At 40.4% G+C, this 17,840-nt stretch overlaps 1 protein-coding gene across 2 annotated transcripts in view; it reads right to left on the bottom strand.

Moving 5' to 3' along the window:
- The window catches only part of LOC117402130 (MHC class II regulatory factor RFX1-like), a 159,970-nt gene extending 142,402 nt beyond the window's left edge, over positions 1–17,568 (bottom strand). The window contains exon 1 of one of the 2 annotated variants that reach the window (XM_059007276.1): positions 17,383–17,568. The gene's annotated coding sequence lies outside the window, so the exon portion shown is untranslated. Of the gene's footprint in view, positions 1–17,131; positions 17,298–17,382 lie in introns of those variants that run through there. The other variant, XM_059007277.1, reaches the window with a different exon arrangement.
- Positions 17,569–17,840: the final 272 nt, after the last annotated feature.

Genomic DNA, 17,840 nt, shown 5'->3' on the forward strand with positions numbered 1-17,840 from the left:
TCTGCTGTCTTATAATATAAGAACATAAGAAAGTTTACAAACGAGAGGAGGCCATTCAGCCCATCTTGCTCGTTTGGTTGTTAGTAGCTTATTGATCCCAGAATCTCATCAAGCAGCTTCTTGAAGGATCCCAGGGTGTCAGCTTCAACAACATTACTGGGGAGTTGGTTCCAGACCCTCACAATTCTCTGTGTAAAAAAGTGCCTCCTATTTTCTGTTCTGAATGCCCCTTTATCTAATCTCCATTTGTGACCCCTGGTCCTTGTTTCTTTTTTCAGGTCAAAAAAGTCCCCTGGGTCGACATTGTCTATAGCTTTTAGGATTTTGAACGTTTGAATCAGATCGCCGCGTAGTCTTCTTTGTTCATGTAAAGGGCTGGTGGATGTGCAGTGATGATTTAGGGTCTCTGATCTCAGTATGGGAGTTAATATATTTGCATGTCATACATCGTGGTCTGTTGCATGGGACTGTGACTTTTAAAGGTTCTGCAGAAGAGCGAATTTCACTGTGGACCACGTATTCTTTTAAGTCTCTTCTATTGGACATTAGTGAAGGATTTTTGAAAAAAAGTGCTGTAGATGGATCTTCCAAGAGGCTTCAAAATAAATTTCAACCCCAACCGAGACAACATAAGATACTACAGGTCAGTACAATCTACAATTATGAAATGGACTGCACCTACCACTGCCAAGCAGGAAATAACTTCCAACACTGATCACAAAATAACATTTCAGAAAATACATCTCAAAAGTTGTCAAAATTCCTGAAAACTTGCCACTTACCAGTACCGGTTTTATCTAAAGGCCTAAAATTTGTACCTACAAAAAAAATAGCTAATGAATTCACTACACTCAATGACAACCAACAGTTTTTCCGACGATTACGTCTGCACGCTGACTTTGCACAAACTGATCGGGATGACCCAACTTCTAACCAAACTATTTCTGACCCTGCTGACAATAATGTTACTTATTTTAGTACAAACCCACCAAATCCTCCTGGACACCCACTTCAGGTGAATTTCAAGCACTAGATTTTTTACAAACAAATCTGAAAGAGAAATCCAACAAATCAATTTTAACATACCTAAAAACATCTTAATCAATCTAATGAAGAGGAGACTGCGCTACGGAACTGTGACGGAATGAGTTCTGGTTGTAAATCTCCCTCTCGACCTGTGAGGGCGCTAAGTAGCGAAAGGGAAAGGCTTTGGACAGGTTGGCCTGACAGTTCATTCCCTGGGTCGGGAAGTCAGTCAGCCTGGAAAAAGGCAAGACTCCGTTGCAGGAACATATTGACCTGGAAGGTAAACGAGGTAGCAGCTTTGTTTTGTTTGTTTTGTCTGTTTAATAACTCTCTGTGTTTTTGCTATATAGCACTAGACGGCTAAACACCAATCCAGAGCTATCGCCAAGGGCCAGCACAAAACCAGATCACCACTGCACTACCGTCACTTTAACTTTGGTACAGTAAACATACAGCGATAAAGAAAAACAGTTACAAATTTGCAAACCGGTGAATGAAAAATTGTATTTATTGCACAGCCCAAACCGAACTACAGAAAAGACTGCAAACTCGAGCTAACCCTCCAAAAGAAAAAAAAAAATTAATTCAAATAGAAACAATAATAATCATAATATGATTAATGCAACGAAAATAATTACAAAGCATACCTCCAATAGTATAGTTTAGACATAAATAATTACTATATTCTAAAATCCCGTACTACAGAATTGTGTGGAAGCGACAACGTGGGAGAAGTACTGTCGTGGACAAGTACAGCGCAGTTAGAAGCAGAAAGGAGGAATTACATCTTTAAATTACATCTTGAATTGCTTTAATCAGAAAACATTGCATCTTAACCCTTTGCAGTCCATTTATTAAGTGCGCGTCAGGCGCGTCAGGTCCAATTTGAATGGCTTTCTCGGCTTTTTCCAGAGAAAAAACGACTAGAAACCCGTTTTTTGCGTTTTTTTGATGATGTCAGACAGGGTCCGACAATGGACCGGATAGGAATAATTGCAATGTCGGACCAGGTCCGACAATGGACCGCAAAGGGTTAAAGTCTAACAGCTGCGTGTCTTTTTCTGAAAACAAGCTGAAACTTGGAGCAGCTGATTCAAATTCCGCGCCGTTCTGAGAGACAGGAGAGGGGTGGAGCCCGCAGCACAATGCACAAACAAACAAAAGGCAGCCAGTGTTCAGAGCGACAGCGTGTGGAGCGACAGCGTGGGAGAAGTACAGTCGTGGACAAGTACAACGCAGTTAGAAGCAGTTGAAAGCAGGTTGACAGCTGCAGAAGCTAAACTGAACTTCCAAAACAAAAAAAATAAATAATAAAACATGGTCTTCAAGCCAGTAATCTGTGACAACTGCATGATGTGGGAAATCCGAGAAAACCCAACAGAGCTCAACCAAGTTTGTGTAAAGTGCCACACGATCCAGGACTTGCTTCAACAAGTAAGTCTGTTAGAAATGGAGCTGGAGGAAATGAGACAGCAACAGGAGCTTGAGGAGCTGGCACAACCACAATTCATGGAAGTCTGCACCCCTAGCAGACTGAAAGCCACCAGGGAGATGGAAGAGAGTCGAAACAGCTGGGTTCAGATAGGCAGAAGCAGGGAAAAAAAGAAACTTCGTCAAACACAACCACCAGAAATCCAACAAATTTGAGCCACTTCAACATTTAGATGACCAAAACCAACATCAGGAGAATGAAAGAAACAACACCCAGGACCCTATAAACAGTGCTGGCCAGGCAGTAAAAAGAAGGGAGGTCATGATTGTTGGGGACTCCATACTGAGAAACACAGCAAGTTCAGTTCGCAGTTTGGACCCCCTTACTACAACAGTGTGCTGCCTTCCAGGAGCCTCAGTCAAGCACATCACTGAGAATGTTGACGGGCTCCTACAACGATCAGGACACGACCCGGTAGTAGTCGTCCAAATCGGTACAAACAACATTGGAAGAGACAGACCATGATCCCTGCCAAACAAATTCAGAGAACTAGGAAGGAAATTAAAAGACAAGACCAAAACTGTGGTATTTTCTGGGATACTGCCGGCGCCTTGCAAAGGACCATATGGACAGCTGGAAATACAAAATCAAAATGCATGGCTGAAATCGTGGTGCACACAGGAAGGCTTCACCTTTCTTGAACACTGGAGCACATTCTACAACAAGGACTATCTATATAGGTGGGACGGACTGCACTTAAACAGAAAGGGAACCAATCTACTCGGAGAAAGGATCCTTGAGGAGGTCCAGAAGCATTTAAACTAGAAAGGAAGGGGGGAGAAAACAAAGAAAACAGACGGGAGACCACATCAAAACAAGGGCAACAACTCAGGTAAGACAACTATTAAATGTATTTATCTTAATGCTAAGGTTTACAATTTTAGAAAAGCAAACTATGAAGGTATGAAACAGAGATTAACAGAAGTAGATTGGAGTAAAATAGAAAAAACATCCACAGAAAAAGGATGGCTGTTTTTTTAAAAATGTAGTACTAGAGGCGCAAAACAATTACATCCCAAAAGTAGACAAATCTAAATCTAAAACAAAATGGCCAAAATGGTTTAAAGATCAATTAAAAAAAATATTCAGCAAAAAAAGGCACTTTACAGTGCGTTTAAAAGGGACCAAAAACAAAGTACACAGAAAGAGTACTTGGAACTGCAAACACAAGTCAAAAAGGAAGTTAGAAAGGCCAAGAGAGAGATAGAAATCAATATTGCTAAGGGGGCTAAAACCAATTCCAAAATGTATTTCCAATATTATAACAGCAAGAGAACATTCAAAGAGGAGGTTAAATGTCTAAGAGACACAAATGGCAAAATCATAGATAAAGAAAAAAAAATAGCAAATATATTAAATGATTACTTTTCACAGGTTTTTACAAAGGAGGACACGGACAACATTCCCCACATGTCGACCTGTTCCTATCCAATTTTAAATAACTTTAGCATAACAGAGGCAGAAGTGTTAAAGGGCCTAGGAGCTCTTAAAATAAACAAATCCCCTGGGCCGGACGAGATCCTCCTAATAGTACTCAAAGAAATGAAAGAAGTTATTTACAAACCGCTAACCAAGATCATGCAACAGTCTCTTGACACAGGGGTTGTACCGACAGACTGGAGAACTGCAAACGTAATACCGATCCACAAAAAGGGAGACAAAACCGAACCAGGTAACTACAGACCAATAAGCCTGACTTCTATTATATGTAAACTTATGGAAACTATAATAAGATCTAAAATGGAAAATTACCTATATGGTAACAATATCCTGGGAGACAGTCAGCATGGTTTTAGGAAAGGGAGATCGTGTCTAACTAACCTGCTTGACTTTTTTGAGGATGCAACATTGACAAAGGGTAATTGCAAAGCATACGACATGGTTTATTTAGATTTCCAGAAAGCTTTTGATAAAGTCGCGCATAAAAGATTAATTCTCAAACTGAATGCAGTAGGGATTCAAGGAAATGCATGCACATGGATTAGGGAGTGGTTAACATGTAGAAAACAGAAAGTACTGATTAGAGGAGAAACCTCAAAATGGAGTGAGGTAACCAGTGGTGTACCACAGGGATCAGTATTAGGTCCTCTGCTATTCCTAATCTACATTAATAATTTAGATTCTGGTATATTAAGCAAACTTGTTAAATTTGCAGACGACACAAAAATAGGAGGAGTGGCAAACACTGTTGCAGCAGCAAAGGTCATTCAAAATGATCTAGACAGCATTCAGAATTGGGCAGACACATGGCAAATGAAATTTAATAGAGAAAAGTGTAAAGTATTGCATGCAGGCAATAAAAATGTGCATTATAAATATCATATGGGAAATAATGAAATTGAAGAAGGGAACTATGAAAAAGACCTAGGAGTTTATGTTGACTCAGAAATGTCTTCATCTAGACAATGTGGGGAAGCTATAAAAAAGGTCAACAAGGTGCTCGTATATATTGTGAGAAGTGTTGAATTTAAATCAAGGGAAGTAATATTGTGTTCAGTTCTGGTCACCTCGTTACAAAAAGGATATTGCTGCTCTAGAAAGAGTGCAAAGAAGAGCAACCAGAATTATCCCAGGTTTAAAAGGCATTTCATATGCAGACAGATTGGAGATTAGATAAAGGGGCATTCAGAACAGAAAATAGGAGGCAATTTTTACACAGAGAATTGTGAGGGTCTGGAACCAACTCCCCAGTAATGTTGTTGAAGCTGACACCCTGGGATCCTTCAAGAAGCTGCTTGATGAGATTCTGGGATCAATAAGTTACTAACAACCAAACAAGCAAGGTTTGTAAGCTTTCTTATGTTCTTATGTTTCTTATGTTCAATAAACTGTAGTCAACAATCACTATAGCAATTTTTACACAAAGGGCAGATCACACAGCGGGGAATACAAAATACTGAATCAATTCAGTTACATTAAAGTAGCAGAAACTGATGACAAAACAATAAAGTTCAAAAAAGAAAAAAGAAAACAAATCCAGGCATTCGTCAAAAAAAAACTAAACAAAAATTAAGTCTCTAAAAAAAAAAAACATCCAAGAAAAAGACAAAATCCAGCAGCAAAAGAGCAAGAAAAAAGGTAGATCTCACCCAGTCCAATTTGATCTTCAAATCCGTGGGGATGATTCCTCCTTGGTGGTATTTATTTTAAAATGCTGCAACTCTCGTTGTACAATCCCCATACGTGGTGACGACTGTTTACATCAGCGCATTTCAAAAGAAACACATGAAATAGAACAACTTCAAGGCTGGCGAAACAAAAGTATCAAGGAAAACCCGAACGCATTTTAACTTCATACTATGGAACAGCAAAACAGTTAGTAAAGCTGTGTCTGAAGCACAATGTCAAAGCTAGCCCAAAAATAATCCTACCAGGGAAACTGCTGCTAGAAACAATAGAGAGGTAACGAAACAGACTAACCAAATATAATAACAAATACCTCAACCAAGTTAAAAAAAAACGGTAACGAGAGTAATTCCAAACAAAAGACAGCCCTTCTCCTCAGTGTTTTTTCTCTCCCTTTTTAAACTTCCCGGCTACCAGGAAGCGAGACGGCTTTCAACTACAACAAGCCGGTTGGGTCAAACGCACAAATGCGTTGAAAAAGCAAAACTAGAGAAAGTACGGGAACCACCCACGGCAAACATTAGACAATACCCAAAATGTTTATTTTATATATTATAATAAAATGAAAACTGGAATGTTATATAATTAATAAAAAAACACTTTTAGTGTCATAAAATAAGGCAGAGGGGATAAAGAAAGCTAATGAGCTAGCTAGCCTGGCCAGGCATACTGCCTTGCAATTAAGCAAAAGGCAAATGAAGCGTTTCTTGCTTCATATTGGGTGGCAGGTGCCACACCGTTACGATCAACATTGTTATCAGCACTTGTTTCACCAATAGCACGTATTATATTGTACTTCACCACAAGCACTGAGAGCACTCACTTTGGACCTGTGTGTAATTGTGTGTGTTTCGTACTGTGCTTATTGTTTGCGGTACTGCAACCCTTTTTCATTACTGTGCAATACACATTGTTGTGTATTGCCAGCTCTTTATTATTTACTGGCTGGTCATCAGACCATTGGATTTATAATCATTAAACAAACCATTTCACCCGTACTTTGTTGTCTGTGTGTTCTTGGAATTACTGCATCCACACCGCACCTGCTATACACCTGTTACCAATTACCACTTTGCCACAGGAACTTACAAAAGCGAGATGACATTATAATAAAACCAGCTGACAAAGGAGGAGCTGTAGTTGTCTTTTACATAAAAGAAGCTGCACGGAACCTAATTGTAGAAAACCCTCGCTGCAGTTGTTTCTATTTACTTCCCAAAATCCACAAACAAAACAATCCAGGTCGTCCCATAGTATCAGCTTGTTCCTGTCCCACTGAACTCCAAATTTATTGATATCTTCAAACCCATTGTTGAATCACTGCCTACATATGTAAAGGACTCTACACATTTTCTACAAATATTGGACACTTCCTTGATGAATGGATAGTGAAGGAGCTGAACTTGTGCTCACTTTGAATTGTTTTTCTTTTAATGGAAATTTTTACACTCAAATAAGAGGTGTCAGCATGGGAACTAAAATGGGACCATCATATGCCTGCCTTTTTGTAGGATCAGCTGAGAACACATTTTTTCAACAATACAATGGTAACACACTGAAACTCTACCTCAGATACACTGATGACATCTTTGGAATTTCAACTACTTCTTATGAAGATTTGAAACAGTTCCTTCAGTCAGCACCCAGCACCCAGCTTTAGAATGCACATGAGACATCTCAGAGACCGGCACCAGTATATGATCTCTAGACATTTCCAGCTGAGAATTCCACTACAACACCACTATTCACTACAAACCTACCGACTCTCATTTATATCTACAATATGACTCCTCACACTCAAAGGCTTGCTGCAACTCAATTCCCTTTTCCCAACTTTTAAGACTCAGACGTATTTGCAGTGATGATCAAGACTTCTTATAAAACTAAGGAAATGTGTGGATTTTTTGCAAATTGCGGTTTTCCAGACAATATCATCAACAGTGCTAAATCCTGTGTTTCGTGTTTAGACAGAAAGCATGTTTTACATACCACTAAAAAACACACAGTGAACAGAATTCCTCTAGTCCTCACTTACCATCCCACCAACAGAGAAGTACAGAAAATGGTGCAAAGAAATTTTAAAATTCTACAGCAAGATCCATCTACAGCATCTATTTTTAGAAATCCTCCACTAATGTCCTATAGAAGAGACAAGAATCTAAAAGAATAGATTCGCTCTTCTGCAAAACCTTTAAAAGGCACAGTCCCATGCAACAGACCACAATGTATGACATACAAATATATTAACTCCCAAACTGAGGTCAGAGGCCCTAAATCATCACTCCACATCCACCAGCCCTTTACATGTACTTCTAAAGGAGTAATGTACTGCATCATTTGCACAAAATGCAACCTATTATACACTGGAGAAACTAAAAGACAGCAGATCGTTTTGTGGAACATTTACGAAGCACTCGAATCAACACCTTGACATTTCCAGTAGCCCAACACTTCAACAGCAATAATCACACTGCTGAAGACATCACCATCTGTGGAATCAGTCAGTGTTTTGGTACAAATTATACTCGGAAGCAAAGAGAATGTGAGCTTATCTTCAAACTTGGAACTTTGGAGCCTCTTTAGGAATGAACATTCTATTCTGATATCATCTTAACATCATCCTCAGAATTTTTGAAAATCAACAAGTTTACCGCACTGTGTTACTTTTCTTTCTACACAGCTGAAGAAGGGCTTTTGCCTGAAACATCTTGAAATAAATGATTTTTTAATCATTTAAACTATATATATATTGTAAACGATCACGCTACCCACGGGTTTGTGCCCCTTTAAAATTATGACCCAGCACAACAGAAATGGAGTTTCAAGCGCGGTTGCGCTAATTTTTTTTAATAAAACACAAAACAAACACAAACACAAAACAAAACCTAACTCAGTTTTGGAGCACTTACTACACAGGTTATTCCCTGACTAACTTGCAGGACGGCTAAGCCGTTTACCTGACACCACAGAACACAAACAAAAACCACACAGGTTTAACACAGCACTTACTATTTCAGACTGCTCGGAAGCAGAGCACCTATCTTCTGCCTCCTTCTACTCAGCAGCCGCGTGCAGACTGGCTGCACGTCTTAAATACCCTCACGTATATAACTAATAAAACAATTAACGAATTAAATTAAACAATAAAACAATTAACAAAAGGCGCATTTTTTTTTCTTCCGGGAGGTTTTAACCCCCTCCCTGCTGTCTCACACATCCCGCTGCCTTACACATCCCCCCCCTTCTTTTCAAGACACAGGCCACTCGACGACCACCTCCCTCCACCTTTAAAAGACCACCCACCCTCTAGTCCAACAATGTCCATTGCCGCCCTCTTCCACAGGCGGGCTTGAGGGTGAGTCGGTCCCTCCGGCACTGTCAGGAAGGAACCGCGAACCGGCGACACGGGACCCCACCGGGCTGACAGGGGCGACCAAAGCGTAGGCCGGGGCACTGGAGGATTCAGCAGTGGACAGAGGTTCCCCTGGGAACCGGCGCAGTGATGTCCAATCACCCAGGGGAAGCGAAGCAGCTAACAGGGGGAGCAACAGTGACGTCTGGCAGCAGCCCAGCGACGTCTGGGTGCTCGGGGAGAGCGGAGCAGGGAACCTCCGGAAGCGACGGCTTCTCCCCTTTGGGCTCCGGAAGCGGCGGCTCCTCCCCTTGGGGCTCCGGAAGCGGCGGCTCCTCCCCTCGGGGCTCCGGAAGCGGCGGCTCCTCCCCTCGGGGCTCCGGAAGCGGCGGCTCCTCCCCTCGGGGCTCCGGAAGCGGCGGCTCCTCCCCTCGGGGCTCCGGAAGCGGCGGCTCCTCCCCTCGGGGCTCCGGAAGCGGCGGCTCCTCCCCTCGGGGCTCCGGAAGCGGCGGCTCCTCCCCTCGGGGCTCCGGAAGCGGCAGCTCCTCCCCTCGGGGCTCCGGAAGCGGCGGCTCCTCCCCTCGGGGCTCCGGAAGCGGCGGCTCCTCCCCTCGGGGCTCCGGAAGCGGCAGCTCCTCCCCTCGGGGCTCCGGAAGCGGCAGCTCCTCCCCTCGGGGCTCCGGAAGCGGCGGCTCCTCCCCTCGGGGCTCCGGAAGCGGCGGCTCCTCCCCTCGGGGCTCCGGAAGCGGCAGCTCCTCCCCTCGGGGCTCCGGAAGCGGCAGCTCCTCCCCTTTGGGCTCCGGAAGCGGCGGCTCCTCCCCTCGGGGCTCCGGAAGCGACGGCTCCTCCCCTCGGGGCTCCGGAAGCGGCAGCTCCTCCCCTCGGGGCTCCGGAAGCGGCAGCTCCTCCCCTCGGGGCTCCGGAAGCGACGGCTTCTCCCCTCGGGGCTCCGGAAGCGGCAGCTCCTCCCCTCGGGGCTCCAGAAGCAGCAGCTTCTCCCCTTTGGGCTCCGGAAGCGGCTGCTCCTCCCCTCTGGGCTCCGGAAGCGGCGGCTCCTCCCCTCTGGGCTCCGGAAGCGGCGGCTCTTCCCCTCTGGGCTCTGGAAGCGGCGGCTCCTCCCCTTTTGGCTCTGGCAGCAGCAGCTCCTCCCCCTCTGGCTCGGGAGACTGCGGAGCTCCGCTAGCCTGCTCCCACTCTTGGAGCAGCAGCTCCAATTCTGTTGGCTCCCTCCTCTTCCGCGGTGCCAACCCCAACTCGCTCATCTGTCTCTCCAATCTTGCGGTCTGTGCTTTTTGGACCGCAGTATTGCGGTTGATTCTCTCGATCAACTCCTCAATACTCTCCATTTCTAGGGTCGTAGGGGCGCCCACACACTCTGCCACCATCTGTAAACGATCACGCTATCCACGGGTTCGTGCCCCTTTAAAATTACGACCCAGCACAACAGAAATGGAGTTTCAAGCGCGGTTGCGCTAATTTTTTTTAATAAAACACAAAACAAACACAAACACAAAACAAAACCTAACTCAGTTTTGGAGCACTTACTACACAGGTTATTCCCTGACTAACTTGCAGGACGGCTAAGCCGTTTACCTGACACCACAGAACACAAACAAAAACCACACAGGTTTAACACAGCACTTACTATTTCAGACTGCTCGGAAGCAGAGCACCCATCTTCTGCCTCCTTCTACTCAGCAGACTCGTGCAGACTGGCTGCACGTCTTAAATACCCTCCCGTATATAACTAACAAAACAATTAACGAATTAAATTAAACAATAAAACAATTAACAAAAGGCGCTTTTTTTTTTCCTTCCGAGAGGTTTTAACCCCCTCCCTGCTGTCTCACACATCCCGCTGCCTTACAATATATATATATATATATCATCACTACATAACTTTTTACATAAAAAACAGGTAAAACAACAAGACCCTTTTTAATTTCTAAAGACGGCACAAGACAGCTACCGTATTTCAGTTTGAAAATCAAAGCCTCTCATTGGCTGAACAGGTTAACAGGTAACAAGGAGGAACACCGATCTCCCCGATGTGGAAGGGGTGGGAACGGGCGGGGCGGATGGGATTGATTGACAGTTTGCAAGTGCAAGCATCGAATGGATAAAAAACACATCGAATGACAAAGTGCACAACAAATGCATAAAAGACACACTGACTGGATAAAGCCTACATCGAATGGATGAAAGGCACATGAATGTATAAAGCTCATATTTAATGTTTGATGCTAGTTTTTAACATTTCACTGTTGCATTTAACATTCGATGGTAGTATTTAACATTCAATACTTGAATTTAATATTCTTTGTTGAATTTATTATTTTATGTTCAAATTTATCATTTGATGTTCATTTTACATTTGATACATGAATTTAATATTTAATACAAGTATTTATTATTTGATGCTAAAATTCAACATTCGATGCTTGCCTAAATTTAACATTTAATGAATTTTTGTTATTTCACCTCCCATAGTTTCCTACCGTTACCAGTGTTAATGAAGGGGCTACAGGCTGTTCGGATAAGCCTGACGCAGGCAGATCGGTAGCTGGCATTTCTTGACTAAACTCTTGACTAAACTCATGGAAATCAAAACAATAAATTTGAAATTATTTCAGAAATGTTAAAGTTGTAATATAAAACACGTATCGTGGCAGTATGGTTTGAACTATCGAAGCGCAGCTCTGTCCTGAATATCAGCAGCACACCACTGGATTGGAATGTAAGCAAAGTTATCCCATGAAGTGGAATAACAAAAATGTACCCCACGCTAAACAGACCCACAGCTGAAGAGCTTTTGTCCAAAACGTCCTGAAATAAAACATTTTTAAAAAATGTAATCATTTTGTTTACAACGAAAAAAATCATTTATATATATATATATATATATATATATATATATATATATATATATATATATAAAGGGTTGTCAAGCGATTTTTTTTTTTGGCATTGGCCCAAATACCTAAAGCAAAACCATTAAAAAAATGTGTTAATGTTGTGTGCTGCTCGTAAATAATTAGTACACAGTTATAGTTATACAAAGAAGATGTATTCATGTAAACGTTTTGAAAACTGTAAATAACTTGTTGAATTTTTTATTTTTTTCAAGGTTAAACGATGGCCCGTGTTACATAGAACACTAAAAATAAAATGTCAAATATACAATATGTATTTCTTTGTTTTTGTGAATTTGCTATATTTTAACATATTTTAATACTACGATATGGCTTTGAAAATGCTACTTAAACAATCGTGACTGTATTACATAATAATTTCCTTTATTCCGAGTCCAGTGGTGTTTTCTCAATGCAAGATGTATTATATACAGTACTATATGCAATAACATACACTATATATATATATATAAATAAAAATCATGCCGTTATAGGCCTACTGGCGAAATGGCCAAGAGACAGTTGGTGCCTAACACATACTGAATTATTTTGGCGTTTTTTGTCATAGAAAAGACACATTTCACATGTTTTATAATGTTACCGTAGGCTACTTTTTTTTTTTTTTTTTTTTAATCAAGGATGCGGTTTTCGTTTCACAAATCTACAGCACCTTGTCTATAAACTGTACTGCAGTACACAGAAGTACATATTTCACTTGCTAGGTCACTCCATATCTCCAAACATCAGACAGATATTTTGTCTAAATAGATATGTTTATAGCGGATGAATTTCACAGTATTTTTAAGCACAAATATTATAGCCTACATTTCAACAGTCACTGCCGAAGCTTATTACTTATTCTTCCAGAAGTAATGGTCGGGTGTAACAGGGATACAAGGTTATATTTGCGCTGGACCATGCTGTTAACAAGCCTGATGTTGTCGTCCAGGTTTTACTGTGAAACTGACTGTAGCCAGGGAGGGTGTGAGCGCATTCTACTGGACTGGAGAGAATAATGGCATGGGAGTTTAATTATGAAAACACAAGTATAAACAAACAAGTAAAAAAGATTAGCCTGTTGTCAGACATATCATGTTGATACAAAATGCATTAATTTACTGTGTATTGGTATTGCGTCTGGTCTGGGAAGGGGTACACACGGGCACTTTAAGAGAAATTCAGCGGTATATATTTTTTTTATTTCAAGGGACGCGGCCTAGCGCAAACACTAAATCGTGATATGCCACTTATGCAGATTTGCACCTACAGTGGTCCAAAAAACCTCCATTGGACCTCCCTAATTTCACTACAGATGTGTTGTACTGGGAAGAGGGACACACGGGCGCGTTAAGAGGAATTCAGCGTGAACCCTGATTATATATATATATTTTAGCTCAAAGAGCCAGCTGCCCAACGTTTCGATATGTTGTACATATCTTTCTCAAGGGATCCTGTGTTTGAATCAAAACATTGGAGGTATTTATAGGTTTTTGACGGCATGACAACTACTTGTTATTGTTTACATTCAAATCCATGATTTATTCTTACATGATGTAATGGTGTTCTATATACTGTGACATCATTTTTACTTCTATCTTTGAATCTGTATTAATTCTAATAAACACTACTTTATATAAACTTATATTTTTATTATATCATGCAATGCTGGCTCTGAGGATCAGTCTAGATTTGGCCTCCCCAGCGCATCAGCATGCACAACTTTTGAATGAATTTTGTTTATTTATTTAAATGTTATATATTTATTGAAGTTAATTAGTTCATTCTTTTCTGTTGAGTCCCGCTGGCATAATCGTGTTCAGTCTATTTATCCATTTACTTTCTTTTATTCTTCTGTATGTCGCATTGTCTAATTTGAGCTGTTCTAATACTACAAACTTTACATCATTTATGTCATGTCCCTGACTGGTGAAGTGCTGTACTATTGGTTCATTCATTTTTTTATTTCTAATTAATGAAAGGTGGTTCTGAATTATTTTATATAAAGTAGTTCCAGTCTCTCCAACATATTTGATTTCATCACATTTTTCACAGGCTATTCCATAAACAACATTGCTATTTTTACAGTAGGTATTAGTTTTTAGTGGATATGTGGTGTTCTTATGTTTAATTATATTTTTACTTTTGTCTATGTATTTACACACTTTACATCTACTAGTGCACATGTTCGTAGAATCTATTTTGTCAATTATTCTTTTATGTTTACTGTGAACTAAAATATCACCTAAATTAGCTTCTCTTTTGAATGCTACAACTGGGGCCTTAAGAAATACTTTTTTTAATTTTTCTGAATTATGTAGAATCCGCAAGTGTTTCCAAACTATTTTAGAAATATTGGGCAAAAATTTAGAGTAAGTCATTATTAATGGGACTCTTTTGACCTTTTTATCTCTATTTTTATAATCTAGTAGATCATCTCTTTTTAGTTTATCTACTTTTCTTAACTCCGTCTCTATAATTCTTTCTTTGTATCCTCTTTTTTTAAGATTTGTTTTAATACATTTCTTTGTTTTACATAGTTACTTTCTTTTGAGCATATTCTTCGTATTCTTATTCCTAGACCCTTTGGGATTGCCCTTTTAGTGTGTATCGGATGTGCAGAGGACATGTGTAAATACTGGTGCATGTCAGTAGGTTTACAGAAGAGGTCAGTCTCAATTGAACCTTCTTCAAGTTTTACTATGGTATCTAAAAATTCTATTTATTTCCTTGTCCATCGAAGGTCCACCTTAATATTACTGTGTATTTCATTTGCCATTTTATGAAACTGGAAAAGAGATTCTTCTCCATGTGTCCAAACCCCAAAAATATCATCTCCAAACCGAATGTATTCTAAAGGTTCTCTTTCCGATTTTCTAAGTAATTGTTCTTCCCATTTCCCCATGTATGTACTGGCAAAATGCATTCCTAACTTAGATCCTATTGCTGTACCATCGTTTTGTTTGTAATTCTTATCAACAAATGTAAATTAACTGTTTTCTAAAACTATGTTGATCATGTTCAGTACCCCTGCTGTAGGTATTGATTTATCTAGTCTATTATCTAGTGCTTTTTGACAAGCTTCTAGTTTCTTTACGAGGGACACTTGGGTACAAGGATTTCACATCCATGCAAAATAAAATTGTATCCTCTGGAATATATATAAACATGGATGAAGTCTAGATTTGCATCCTGAGCAATTCGAAAAAAAAGGGCATACAGTAGTGACATCCAAAAGTGATAATTCCTCTAGAGGAAAATATACTTGAACTTTAACCCATTCAACTCCTTGAGACCATCACTTTCAATTCAAATACAAAATGTCTCATTTTCAATCACTCGACAACACAGTACAAAAATGTTCATTAATGATCAACAAAATGAAAATACATTTAAAAAAAACGATGTAAAGCTGGTACATTCATATCTCAGAGAACCTGGAGAGGAACAGGTAATTAAAACAAGGTAAAGCCGGCAATCATCTAAAGTTGAAGCACTAACGGATAACGACATAGAACGTCTGTACAGCACTGAAACACTTAAGTTTAACCCTTTGCTGCCCTGGTCCGACATTGCAATTTTCCCTTTCCGGTCCAATGTCGGACCCTGTCTGACATCATCAAAAAGACTTAAACAGGTCTCTAGTCGTTTTTTCTCCGGAAAAAGACGAGAAACCCATTCAATGGCCGAGTGACACCGATAGGAGCCGGGAAAAAAAAGGGGGGAGGGGGGGGCGTAACTCTATAAACAGCGCATCTAAAAATAAACTGCCGTGTGAAAATAAATTGGACCTAACGCGCCTGAGACGCGCTGAATAAATGGACCGCTAAGGGTTAAAATAAAAACCCACTGTACTGCTGAACCTTGTCTTTTTTTAATTTTAGCATCACAAGGGTATCCATGTATTATAGAAAATAATAGGTGGGCCTCTTCAGTGTGTTACAGAAACACTAAACTACTTGACTATTTATGATGTCACTGAAACCCTAGATGGAATTATTTTCCTGTAATTCACTGAAGCCCATCTATTTTCTCTCGCTCTCTCTCTATAGTGGATTCTCATTAATAGGAATTTCAAGGGACCAGCAAAAAAGTGAATACACTGCAAATGAACTACACTTGAAAACTGCATATCCCATTCTGATCACAGGAAATTTTAAACCCCATAAAACAAGGCGTACTTTTTGGTAAAGTGTTAAACTACTGGTTAATTAACTTTTTTATTTCTTATGTTTGTGTGATTCTGTATTTTTTTTTATATAACGCTGTATCTGTTTTTCCTACTTATTTTATTTAGTCACATTTTTTGGCAAAATACACCATAAACAAGGTTGCTAGTTTTTCATGACTAAATATCTATTTTCTCTATTTGCAAATTAATTTTATCTTTACAAATATATATATATATATATATATATATATATATATATATATATATATATATATATTCACGCACTTGCACAAAACTAGCATCAATTTGCATAGGACACAATTTGGTATCTTATGTATCCTGTGTTTGATTTCATTATTTTTTTTAACTTTATCACGCCCTGAAAATACAAGCGTCAATTATTATCGTTGTACAATTTCTAGTCTTTCTACTTTCACCTGAAGAACAGACCTCTGAGATATTTTAAGCTTGTGATTAATTATTGTTTAGTTAGTTCAATAAAAAGTATCACCTCTCTTTGTCTATTCTATTGTAAGCTATGCTCCGCGTCTGCTATGACGCCACCACACCAACAGTTTTCGCTCGTGGCCGGTCATCATGGACGCACTTCCCGCCCCAACCCTCCTCTATCTGTCACTTTCAGGAATCTGATTGCCTGGCTTTCCTCGTTCCAAGCAACTCGATTTGCTCCAATCGTCAGTCGCCGTCGTCCCCCTCCTCCCCTCCCCCCCTCTGACACACACACTGTCTCTCGCCAAGCCCCCCTCGCCAGATCTGACTGTCAAAGAAGCAAATTAAAAATAAAAATAAAAACCCTGTCAAACTGCGAGAGAAAGCACGGGAAAACCCCCGGTTCTCGCCTTTTAACTTTTATTTTAAAACTACAAACACTTTATAGAATTGAATTTAAGTACCCTATCCAGCCCACCTTAACACAGCGAAAACTAAAAAGACCAAGCTTTCTTAAACAAATCAGGGCGATACTTTAAAAGTTTACAATTTTAAATAACAAGGCAGCCCCGAAGCTCAGTTGTCAACATTAGGAGACCACTTACACAAGGCTGTTATTTAATACTAAGGCTTGAGAAGAAACTACAATCCAAGTGCACTCCTGTATTATAACGCCCGCCATTTTGCACCCCAGTCACGGATTGACATCGTCATAACAACCGCCTCGGCTTGAAGATTGGCTGGGCAGCCAATACATACACCTCAGGCTCATACGGCACTTTTCCGCTTTCTGTGGGGCTAAAAAAAAAACACAACAGCAAAATCAACAAAATGAATAAGGAAAGTCTCGGTTCACCTCTATGTTTCGCTGGGTTTTTTTCCCCGGTAATTTTTGGTGTTGGGTTTTTTTAAGGAATCGGGTTGTTGTTGTTGTTGATTCGCGTTGCTGGGTTCTTGTCGCCAGGACTACCGTGGCTATGGCGCTCCGTCCTCACCGGGGCAACTGTTGCTACCCACCCGCCTTCTTTCTTCCCACCCCTCGGTAGCGATTGGGCCGCGGCATGAAACTCCTGGCCAGCAGATTTGTCATGATTGAGTAGTCGACCTGTCATACAAAAAAAGCCTTATTCTGATTGATCAAATGACGCGTCAATAAAGTAATGCCACCGCCCTTTAAAATCCCGCCTACCACTCCCAAGATTAATGGCTTGTTTTTCTGTCAGTTATTCATTCTGAATTAGTATTGGACATAGTCCATGTCAATCAACATCAAAAATGCCTTCCTTTACGGCTGGAGGGCCCATTTTTGATCAT

This window comes from Acipenser ruthenus, chromosome 34 (assembly GCF_902713425.1).
Source record: "Acipenser ruthenus chromosome 34, fAciRut3.2 maternal haplotype, whole genome shotgun sequence".
Lineage (NCBI taxonomy): Eukaryota > Metazoa > Chordata > Actinopteri > Acipenseriformes > Acipenseridae > Acipenser > Acipenser ruthenus.